Source organism: Pseudorasbora parva, chromosome 15 (genome assembly GCF_024679245.1).
Source record: "Pseudorasbora parva isolate DD20220531a chromosome 15, ASM2467924v1, whole genome shotgun sequence".
Lineage (NCBI taxonomy): Eukaryota > Metazoa > Chordata > Actinopteri > Cypriniformes > Gobionidae > Pseudorasbora > Pseudorasbora parva.
The window spans coordinates 8,186,413-8,196,511 of NC_090186.1; the positions used below are offsets into that span (position 1 = coordinate 8,186,413).

At 33.5% G+C, this 10,099-nt stretch overlaps 1 long non-coding RNA gene across 2 annotated transcripts; it reads right to left on the bottom strand.

Moving 5' to 3' along the window:
* Positions 1-417: 417 nt before the first annotated feature.
* On the bottom strand, positions 418-7,212 carry LOC137041803 (uncharacterized). 2 transcript variants are annotated; one of them, XR_010898155.1, is made up of 7 exons: positions 6,939-7,212; positions 6,461-6,539; positions 5,992-6,096; positions 4,420-4,482; positions 3,158-3,237; positions 1,845-1,904; positions 418-1,569 (listed from the first exon to the last, which is right to left on the bottom strand). It is a non-coding gene; the product is annotated as an uncharacterized lncRNA (long non-coding RNA). The 2 variants fall into 2 exon arrangements; XR_010898154.1 differs by lacking the exon at positions 6,461-6,539 and having other exon boundaries at positions 6,939-7,204.
* Between the last annotated feature and the right edge of the window lie 2,887 nt (positions 7,213-10,099).

Genomic DNA, 10,099 nt, shown 5'->3' on the forward strand with positions numbered 1-10,099 from the left:
TAATTGGTTTGCTTACCTAACGTTGAAACGATGTTGATTTTCAGTTGGGTGAAACAACGTTATAGAATCAACTTAAAATCGATCTAATGGTTTATACCTAATATTGATGCTGATTTCAGTTAGGTGAAGCAACTGTATAACAGTCATTTTCTACTTGTTTTAAAATCTTAAATACTTAATACTAATAGATAAATACACACATCACATTCAGTTAACATTGCTTTAATATTTACCAAATACAGTTACAAATAGCCTACATAGAGTATACAAACCTTCTGTATAAAAAACATTCCCTTATGAAACAAAAATATGTTGCAGTATATTGGAAAATATCATGTAATACATTAGGCAATATATTCACATATATAGGATTTAATATTTATATTCTCCAAAATATTGCAATATATGAAAGCGACAATCATTTGTATATTTTGCAATATATTACAGGAATATATAATATATTGTATAATACCATCAATATATTATTCCATGTATTTACAATATATTATAATATATTTCAAGTAATATATTGGTAAATATATTTTCCTTTCGTATGGGTTTACAATATAGAAAAGGCATTAACACTCAAATACACAGAAATATCAAAGTTAATTATATACCAATTTTAATTATATACCAATTTACACAAATGCGATATTTACTCAGGAATAAAACTGGTCATGTTCTTTTGCACCAAATAGCCTATATTATTTTTATTGGGGCACAAAGGAGATTTTAGGCAGAACATTGTCACAATTCACTATCACTGCTTCTTTTCTAACTGTGACTGAGACTATTGATTAAACTATTATGAGACAAAATGATTTCTGAAGGATCATGTGTCACTGAAGTAATGATGCTGAAAATTCAGCTTTGATCACAGGATTTACAGAAGTCAATTAAAATAGAAAACAATTATTTTAACTTGTAGTAATATTTCATAATATTACAGTTTTTACTGTATTTTTGATCAAATAGGTGCAGGTTTGATGAGTACCGGCATATTGTTTATAGTTAAGAAGTTTGATGTAATTTGCATTGTTAAATGTGCTTGGGGAAAAAAGAGATCTGAATATTGACTATACTGATATCTAGTATTAGTGTAGCAAAACTGAACAACTGTGACAGTGGAATTTGTAGACAATATTTCCATTAAATCATCAAGAAAAAGTTTTAAGAGTTGCAAGCTTAGTAGTTTTTTTTCCTTTTTCATTCCCAAACACAAAACAACCTTTTTAAAATCTTCATTGCAAGTGCACAAATCCAATTCTACAAATTAAGAAACTCAGGCTCAAACGTTTGTAGATCAGTAAAATTTTGGTCAGTCATGCGCATTTCTGTATGATTTACATTTAGTGATGTGTGACTATTCTTTAAAACTACACATTTCACTGTCACCGGTGCTCAGTTTTGCTGTAATAATAGCAACACACACATAATATAGCACAGAACATGGTAGTAAATCAGCCATCTATGCAAAAGCAGAGGTCGGTGTGGTGGACTGTTGGTACATCTGTCCAGGCAAACATCTGGGGTCTTGATGCCTTTAAACCGGGTATCCCTGAAAACCTGCAATAAAAATAGAACAGTTCTAAATCCATCATACATACCCTTTATAAAGCATCTTCTCTGGTATACAGTATCACAAATGATAATTTCCAGGTTCAATTTCAATTTAGCTCAATATACAATATTTGTGGTATGATATTCCCCAAAAGGAATGATTTCTCAACTCACCCATCTGAATATTGCTTTAACATGGCATTTTATGAGAAGACCAGTGACCTTGTCACATTTCTTTTAATTTTCATATAGAATAAAAAAACCTCCACGCATTTACTAACCTCATTTGGATAAATGGAATGGTGGAAATCTTGAATCCGTGTTACAAAGTCAGTGATGTGCTGTAAAGTAAAAGGAAAGACAGATATAATTAAAACTTTATTTTCATAGTAAGTCATTTTCTGATTAGGTCATTATTTTTATTTTTTTTAAAGATCTTTGTTAATAACTTTGCTTAATAATATTAACATAATAATAATAGTATTAGTAGTATTAGCAGAAGTAATAGTAGTAGTAGTATATAAATGCTATAAAAATTATATCATGAGCTAGAGCTAATGAGAGTAGAAAGTGAAAAACTTTTCAATCACGTCAAAGGAGTACCAGCAGCACCTGTTCTAAAGTTATAGTACACAAGACACAAAAATGGGAGGTACAGCCTCTCACTAATCTTACAAAATAACAACCATCCTGACAAATACTGTATAAAACACCTCTTCTAATCCTCACATTATATCTAAAAATACAAATAAATAAGTTATTTTAGTAGTTTATCCTCCTCAAGTCCATATTTTCAGTTCAGAAATCTTCTTGAAGCCATCTTACAACCTCCATGCAGTAGATAGGTAGTTAGAGATGTTCTGATAACCTTTTTCCTTCTTGATTCCGATACCTGGGCTCAGGGTATCGGCCGATACAGAGTACTGATCTGATACTACTAGCTCTGTATGAGTTGCTAGAATTATTTTATGGTGTGCTTCAGACTTAACCCTTAATAGAACATGAACAAATACATATTGAATACAAATACGTACATTTAGTACAGTATTTTTATTATCTGACATGCATATGACAGTAATATTATTTATTTTTCTTATATATTAGCGAAAAAGAACTTCAAATGCAGCCACAAATCTAGCACGCAAACTGAAAATAGGGGTTTTAGTTTTACAATATAACTGTATTAAAAGAACTGCAAAAAAAAAAAATCTAGGATTATAAAAAAATCATATATTAATTAGAAAATAATCTCTACTACAAAACAAGTGAAAAATAAGCAATTATCTAGGCATAATTATTATTATTACATAGAGACACAGCCATATGCACTTATGCTGAGTAAATACTATATTTATATTATCATAAGCAAGGTAGCTTGTAGGGCTGGGTAAAAAAATATTGATTTCAATCCGAGTCTCCCTTTTACAAAACAATATTCATTCTTAAATCCCTGTTTTCAGTTAATGAATGAAATAAACATTGTAGTGCGCCTCCCATCCAATAAATCGCAATAAATGTATGTGCTTTAAGACTTTACAAAGTCTCAGTTTGAAAATGTTTTTTTTTTTTTAACAAAATTTAAAAACATAAATACCGTTTTGGTGTTGTGATGTGAGATCGCTCTGCCGCAGCTCAGCTCAAGAGAACCAGTGCCAAATAAACATGGATGAGCATCTGAAAGTGTGTTAAAAGATACAGGACAACTTAATGAAATCCGTATCACTTGAGAAACCTGTCAGTAACGGATTGTAAACAATGTCATGTAATGTCACATTTACAGAAAAAACTTATCCAGTGTCCATAAACTCGTTAGTCTGCTAGAAAAATTTACTCTAGAGAGGAGCATTTTGCTAATTATATGCACCACATTACATGGGTTATTCTTTGTCATTTTTAATGTTCTTCTATATTTAATGTATGTATGAATAAATCTGGCAAGTTTTTATGACAGACACCATTTAAATGTTTTTTTATATATATATATATATATATATATATATATATATACTAATTAGAGTAGAAATATGATTATGTAATTGTAAAGTTAATATTATAACATTATTATTTAAAACAAAATTTTGTGTAATTTAAGTGTTTGAATACAAATCAGTTAATTTAGTATGCTAATGTAGTATCAACTGACTCCCATAGTTTACAGCATTAGTTCAGAGATTAGTTTTCCTTGAGAAAATTTGCCATGTATTGTACAAACCTGATATATATCGAAAAGAATCAATTTGAATTGAATCAAATTGAAAATCGAATCGAAAGCTTGTAATCAAAATCAAATCGAATTGTGAAATTTGTGTCAATACCCAGCCCTAGTAGCTTGTGACGACATGAACAGATGAACTTCATCTCCAAAGCCGTTCAGAGATTGTACTGATTAATTTGAAAAAAACAACTAGTCATATATTAAGTAAGGGATAATGTACACCCAGGCCGGTTGTTATCGCAGAATAAAGGAAACCTGCCTTGAAGTCTTCCATTGTAACCCACGGCTGTTTGAGCCACAAGATGGCGCCAGCGTTAAGCACAGAAGTAGAACCGGTCAAGATAACTCGCAGTACCCGGATGAGCGGTGTGTGTTATCTGGAAATAACATACCGCTGGAATGGCGATTGACCAATCAGAATCAAGTATTTCACAGAGCCATGTAATAAACACAGATACTTCAAGACCTTTTACAGCAACTAGGCTTGCTGTGATAGTCAGTGTTAGAAAAGTAGTTTTTGTTGGTATATGGTGTTAATTATTAAAAGAAAATTGTCAAAAATTGGTATCGGTGGGTCACAAAATTACAAAATCGGTGCCTCTCTAGTAAAAATACATACATACAAATAATTAAATAAATACCTTTGAGTGGAACACTGTGCAGTATGGTCTCTGTCTCATTGGCAAACATAACTCAAAACAAACCTAGAGAAATAAAATAAAATATATTAACCAACATGACATCCTGCTATCATAACAGTTAAATTAATTATCATAACTACAATTATAACATTATATTTAGGGATGCATGATATATCAGCAACATATCGTTATCGGACGATATATGAGCATTTTTTTAATATTATTCTTATTGATCCGATAAGAAAATGTGACCGATATATTCAAGCCGATAGATAATGTCTTATTTCCTTAAACTGAGACACAGGAGCGCTGTCCGCCATGATGGGCTTGAATTGCTCGAAATATGATTGGAATCACTTCAAACAGAAAACTACATTTTTGTGCAACATTTGCAGCAAGATTGTTGTGTTACAGCGCGTTTGTTGAGGGAAGAGCGAGTCCACGGAGTTACACCTTCATGACAAGCACTGTCAAGTTCGCTTGTGCATTCGCAGCCTTTTGTGCCATTGTAAGTTGTAATATTAAATTTAATCTGTGTATGTAATTATAAAGTGCTTCATTTTATCGGTCTAGCTTCAGCGTGCGCAGTTCAAACAGAAATGCTTAGCATTAATAACTACTGGGACTGTCATATACATAACACTGTATTGAGGACTTTTTTTTGTAATAAAACGTTGTGAATTCTCTGGGTTTAGTTGTGTTTCAGTGCTGTTGTGGGAAGAGCGCGTCACCAACGCATTCTGACCAGGAGTAAAGATCGCTTGTGCATTTGGGTCATTTTAAGCATGTGTCGTAATATTAAGTTTATGTAGACAACATCTGATTGATCTCATATAGGACGCATTTTGTTGAGTTAATAACCTGCAGCCCTTTATTGTACCAATTTCAGGAAAGAGCATCCACAGGAGTTTTAGGTATTCACCTGTGTGTGATTTTGTGCTAATATAAGTTGTAATAATATATTTCCTAAGACTTGTTTGCAATATTATTTAGGCTTTTTTTTGTTTTTGTTAGGCAATATAATTGTTGGTAACATTTTACAAATAAGGTCTCATTTGCTAATGCATTATAACGAACAGAGAGCAATAACATTTGTTAATGTTACTAATAAAATGTTTGTTTATTAACAGTCCATTTACAGTGTATTACTTAATCTTAACACACAACTTTGGATCTGAAAATGTTGAGATTAACATGAACTAAGATTGATAAATCCTGTAGAAGTATTGTTAATTCATTGTTGGTTAACTAATGCTAACAAAAATTATGTTCGGCTCATATATCGGTTATTGGCTTTCAAATATAAAGTTCTCAGTATCAGACAAAATTTTCATAACAGTGCATCCCTAATTATATTTGTTGCCTTCTTCATTTAGCTGATTATTTATTTTACGGGCTTTTCAATGACAATCTCACTTTTTCTTGAGATTTTGTTTAATATAAAGAGCATTACACATAAAATTTATTATTATTATTATTATTATTAATATTATTATTATTATTATTAAACAACCTGGGGTTAATGATTTTAAATGTGAGACTTATTTCAAAAACATAAAAAATCTTACAGACCCCAAACTTTTGAGCTTGAGCTTACTCAAACATCATATGGTTTTATAGCCTTGGAGATTGTGCTCAACTCTGCTGGGATGCTGCAGGCCATCAGCATGGGAGGATCTAGGAACATAAAATGCAATTTGTCAAAGAGTCAAACATATTTCATATATAATGCCAGGTTTATTACAATGAACCAAGCTCTAGCTTGCAGAGGTTAAAATGTAGAAAAGAGGAAGAACATAAAGTAAATAATATAAATACATTTCTTAAGATAACAGATTTTATATTTTAAGGTTTGATCATTCAGTATTGATATATATATATATATATATATATATATATATATATATATATATATATATATATATATATATATATATATATATAATTTTGTGAAAGAAAACTACAGATGCATGGTGATATAGGTGAGATATATTGTGAAATTAATGCAATACATATTAAATTATGAACTTCCTCTGTTCACCTTTTTCTGTCAAAAGCTCCATTGAGAAATGTTGAAACCTTGGGAGCTTCCTCCTAGGTTGTAGAGGGTTTTTTCAGTCCTGTAATAATTTTTTATGATATCAATATTTGTTTACAATGAGTTTTCATCTGATTTTCGGCTACGTGTAAGTGACGTCACCGATTAGTGTTACATCGCATACTTTTAGGTTAAATAAATTAGCTTACTAATTACCAGCTAAACCTTTGCATAACTATCAAAAAATGTTTTCTACACATAAAGATGTGATTAAAAGCCCAAACTTTCATAAGCAAGAGCTCAATCGATAGCCTGTTATGTTAGCTCTTCTGAAAACGGCTAATGCTAACTGAAGTTTTCGAAGACACGTAACCATTTCTTTAAAGTAAATATTCAACAGAAGCGTGTCAATTACAGGTAAGAAACGTGTCAGGAACAGTTTTATGTATTATTTGTGTGATTTTAGAGACTATAAACTCACCTGAAACCAGTGAAAACAGCGAGAGACGGAGTTTTGCTGCTTGTCAGTTGACGGTTCCCAGGTTTCCATGGCAACTCCGAGCCGCTCCAGTTTTTGAACGGTTTGAACGCAACTCGAATATATTAACGCGCACGCACATTAAACACGTCACAATCAAGCAACATTTGCACAAATAAACATACAGTTAACATAGAGTTAAACCATGACATCATTTAAAATCTCATTAAATATGTAATTATTACAAAAACGCTTTTGTGATCCAGTCTTTAGTGCTTTCAGATTCTTTAAACCCTATATAGTAGACATGAAATAGCTTCAATCATACAAATAAAAAGTGTTTGCTGTCAAGATGTTTCCCCCCCCCCCCCCCCCCCCCCCCCCCCCGCATCTGACCACAGAAAGTCCCTTCTGGAGTCAGTAGTGTCACTTTTCAAACGTTCTTTGATGGGTAATTATTTTAATTAATTAATTATTTTAGTAATTATTTTAAACTCAAGATGGGTTTGGTGCACACAGGGATAAAAACGTACCTAATGTTTAAAATGTAATTACTCTGCATTTATTTTCTCTAATGTTGTTGGCCTTCATGGTATCATGGATTCTAGCAAACAAATACCAACAGAACAGAACCAATATATATATATATATATATATATATATATATATATATATATATATATATATATATATATATATATATATATATATATAGGCTATAATATAATACAGCCTAGCTTTAGAAATAGTAAACATGCAAAAACTCACTTGAAACTATATGATGCATGAATATATTTTCAGATAGCCTATGTACACATATTTACACATAAAATGAAATATCCTCTTTAAGCTTTATTTTCTATGCATTTTCAAATACAGGCTATTTCAATATATTTAATTGTTTCACGTATTGTAGCCTAAATATTATTTCTGTGTGGGATTATCGTTCTTCATGTGTTTTTGACCTGTGCTTACGCACCAATCTTTCATTCTTTTTACTGCTTTCATTTAGTAATTTTAATTCGTCGGCATCCGACGACAAAAAAAAAAAAAAAAAAAAAAATCTGGCAAACTTCAAAGACTTTCCATTTAAATATCAACCACTTCTATAAACTTGTGGAGATTACTTAAATATTTTTTTCATAATGAATTAAAAGACATAGGCTATCCTATTTCCATAAGAATTCAGTTCAGGCGATGGTCTGATTCCTCTAACCAAGTTTCAACATATATTAGACGTTATTTTGACCATATCCGTCAGCCGTATATCGTTGGAAAGTCAACCTCATTTCAACGTGGAATCAACGTTATATTTTCGACGTAATTACGTTCTGATGTACCGACCAAATAGTGAACGTTGATTCAACGTTGAAATTTGATTGACGACTGATACTGACCTTTAAAACCAAAAATCAACGTTGAAACGACGTCTGTTTGCTATCTGGGTAGTCTATGTGTGGGAAACACTGTTTGGCCTCTGTTTAAAGTATTCCCATACTTTTGATATTCGCGGTCTAGGTTTTTGTGATAGAGCCAACATTACGCGAGATGAACGTCTGACACGACGCGTCGACGCATTTCACGAACGTCGACGTATTTCCGTAGTCGACGTCATCGATGACGTCGACGCGTCGTTGCAGCACTAGAGGACATGATTCGGTTTATGGACTATTGTATGCGACTAAACCTTAGCAGTAGCAAGCAAAACGGTTTTGCACGTCAGACTAGTGTAACGTTATACATAGAACAACAATGGAGTAACCGCATTTGAATGACGAAGCACGCTTTGTGAGAACGCTAGGTTTATGTCTGGGTGGTTTTACAATAAACAAACTGACACCTATAGTGGTCAGCTAAACAAATGTATTTAAACACACACCATAGATCGTATTCTCCATTGATAAATTAACTATACACGATCGTGTCGTTTACTGATGTTTACTCACGCGACGATAGCCAACAACATAGACATTTGAAGCAGTTTAACTCACCGCCTGTTTTCAAAGAAGGACCGAACCTTTATCGTTGGGACCGCTCCATCAAAAACACACTTCTTTGGTATGATTCGGTGAAGTCCTGTGACAGCATTGACCGTGGAGATCCGCGATGTTGTGACGCTTCCCGTCATTTCTGCGTTCAAATCGGTTCAAATGCAGCGCTGCCTTCCCGGAATGCTGTGCTGAAGCGTTGAAGTCGCTTGATGTCAACCATAGGAATAAAGTGGAGCGAGGCGTGGCAGATGTGTTCACAGGCGACTGGATCTGCAGGAGTGTTTATGGGCATGCATTTGCTGTCTCACTCTAGTCACGCGCACCCTACCGGGAGAAGGGAGAAGAAACAACATTTACCCCCCCCCCATGATTAAAAAATTCCATTATTTTATTTTAAAAAGTGAATTGTAATTTATTGACAAAATATTTAGTTTGTAAAGGATATTTTTTGATTAAATCAGATTAGATTGTTGATCAGATTAAAGCTACACTATGTCATTTTTCCGTCTACTAGAGGGTGTCTATTCAAAACAAAGCCGTAGTTTGATGACCCCAGGTTTGAGCTCAGAATCTTGGGACATGTGGTCTTCACCTCACAGCCGGTGGGAAAGAATCGGGCTAGGACTCGGGCAGAAATCATGTTCATGGATGCGGTTATTAACGTTACTGTAGTGTGAAGCAGAGCAGGACTGAGTGTTGAGGAGCTGAGCACGGCCGCTGGAGCAATTGAAGCACAACACGCAGTGCCGTTTCTAGGCATAGGCAAACTAGGCGGTCGCCTAGGGCGCCAACAGCTGGGGGGCGCCAGTGAGCCCCCGCCCCAACAATAATTTTTAGTTATTTCATATTTTATTATTAATATTTCGTACTTTTGGTATTTCAAAGCATTATGATTAGTTGCGATTATTGGAGTGAAGTCGCCATGGTGATAGTGGCGCTGCTGTGATGGGAGCTCATGATGGGAGCTCAAGACTCCGTGCGCACATACACAAAATGCAGACTTCGTTTGCTGGGAGCGCGCGCAACTCTTAAAGGGGCTACACTATATTTCTACTCGTTACAGCGTGCTTTAGTTTCATCGTCATGGAAAGGTCAAAGCCATCAGAGGCTCAGAATCGTAAAAAGAAAAAAGAGGAAATATAAAAAAGAAAGCGAAATATACAGGTATGTTAG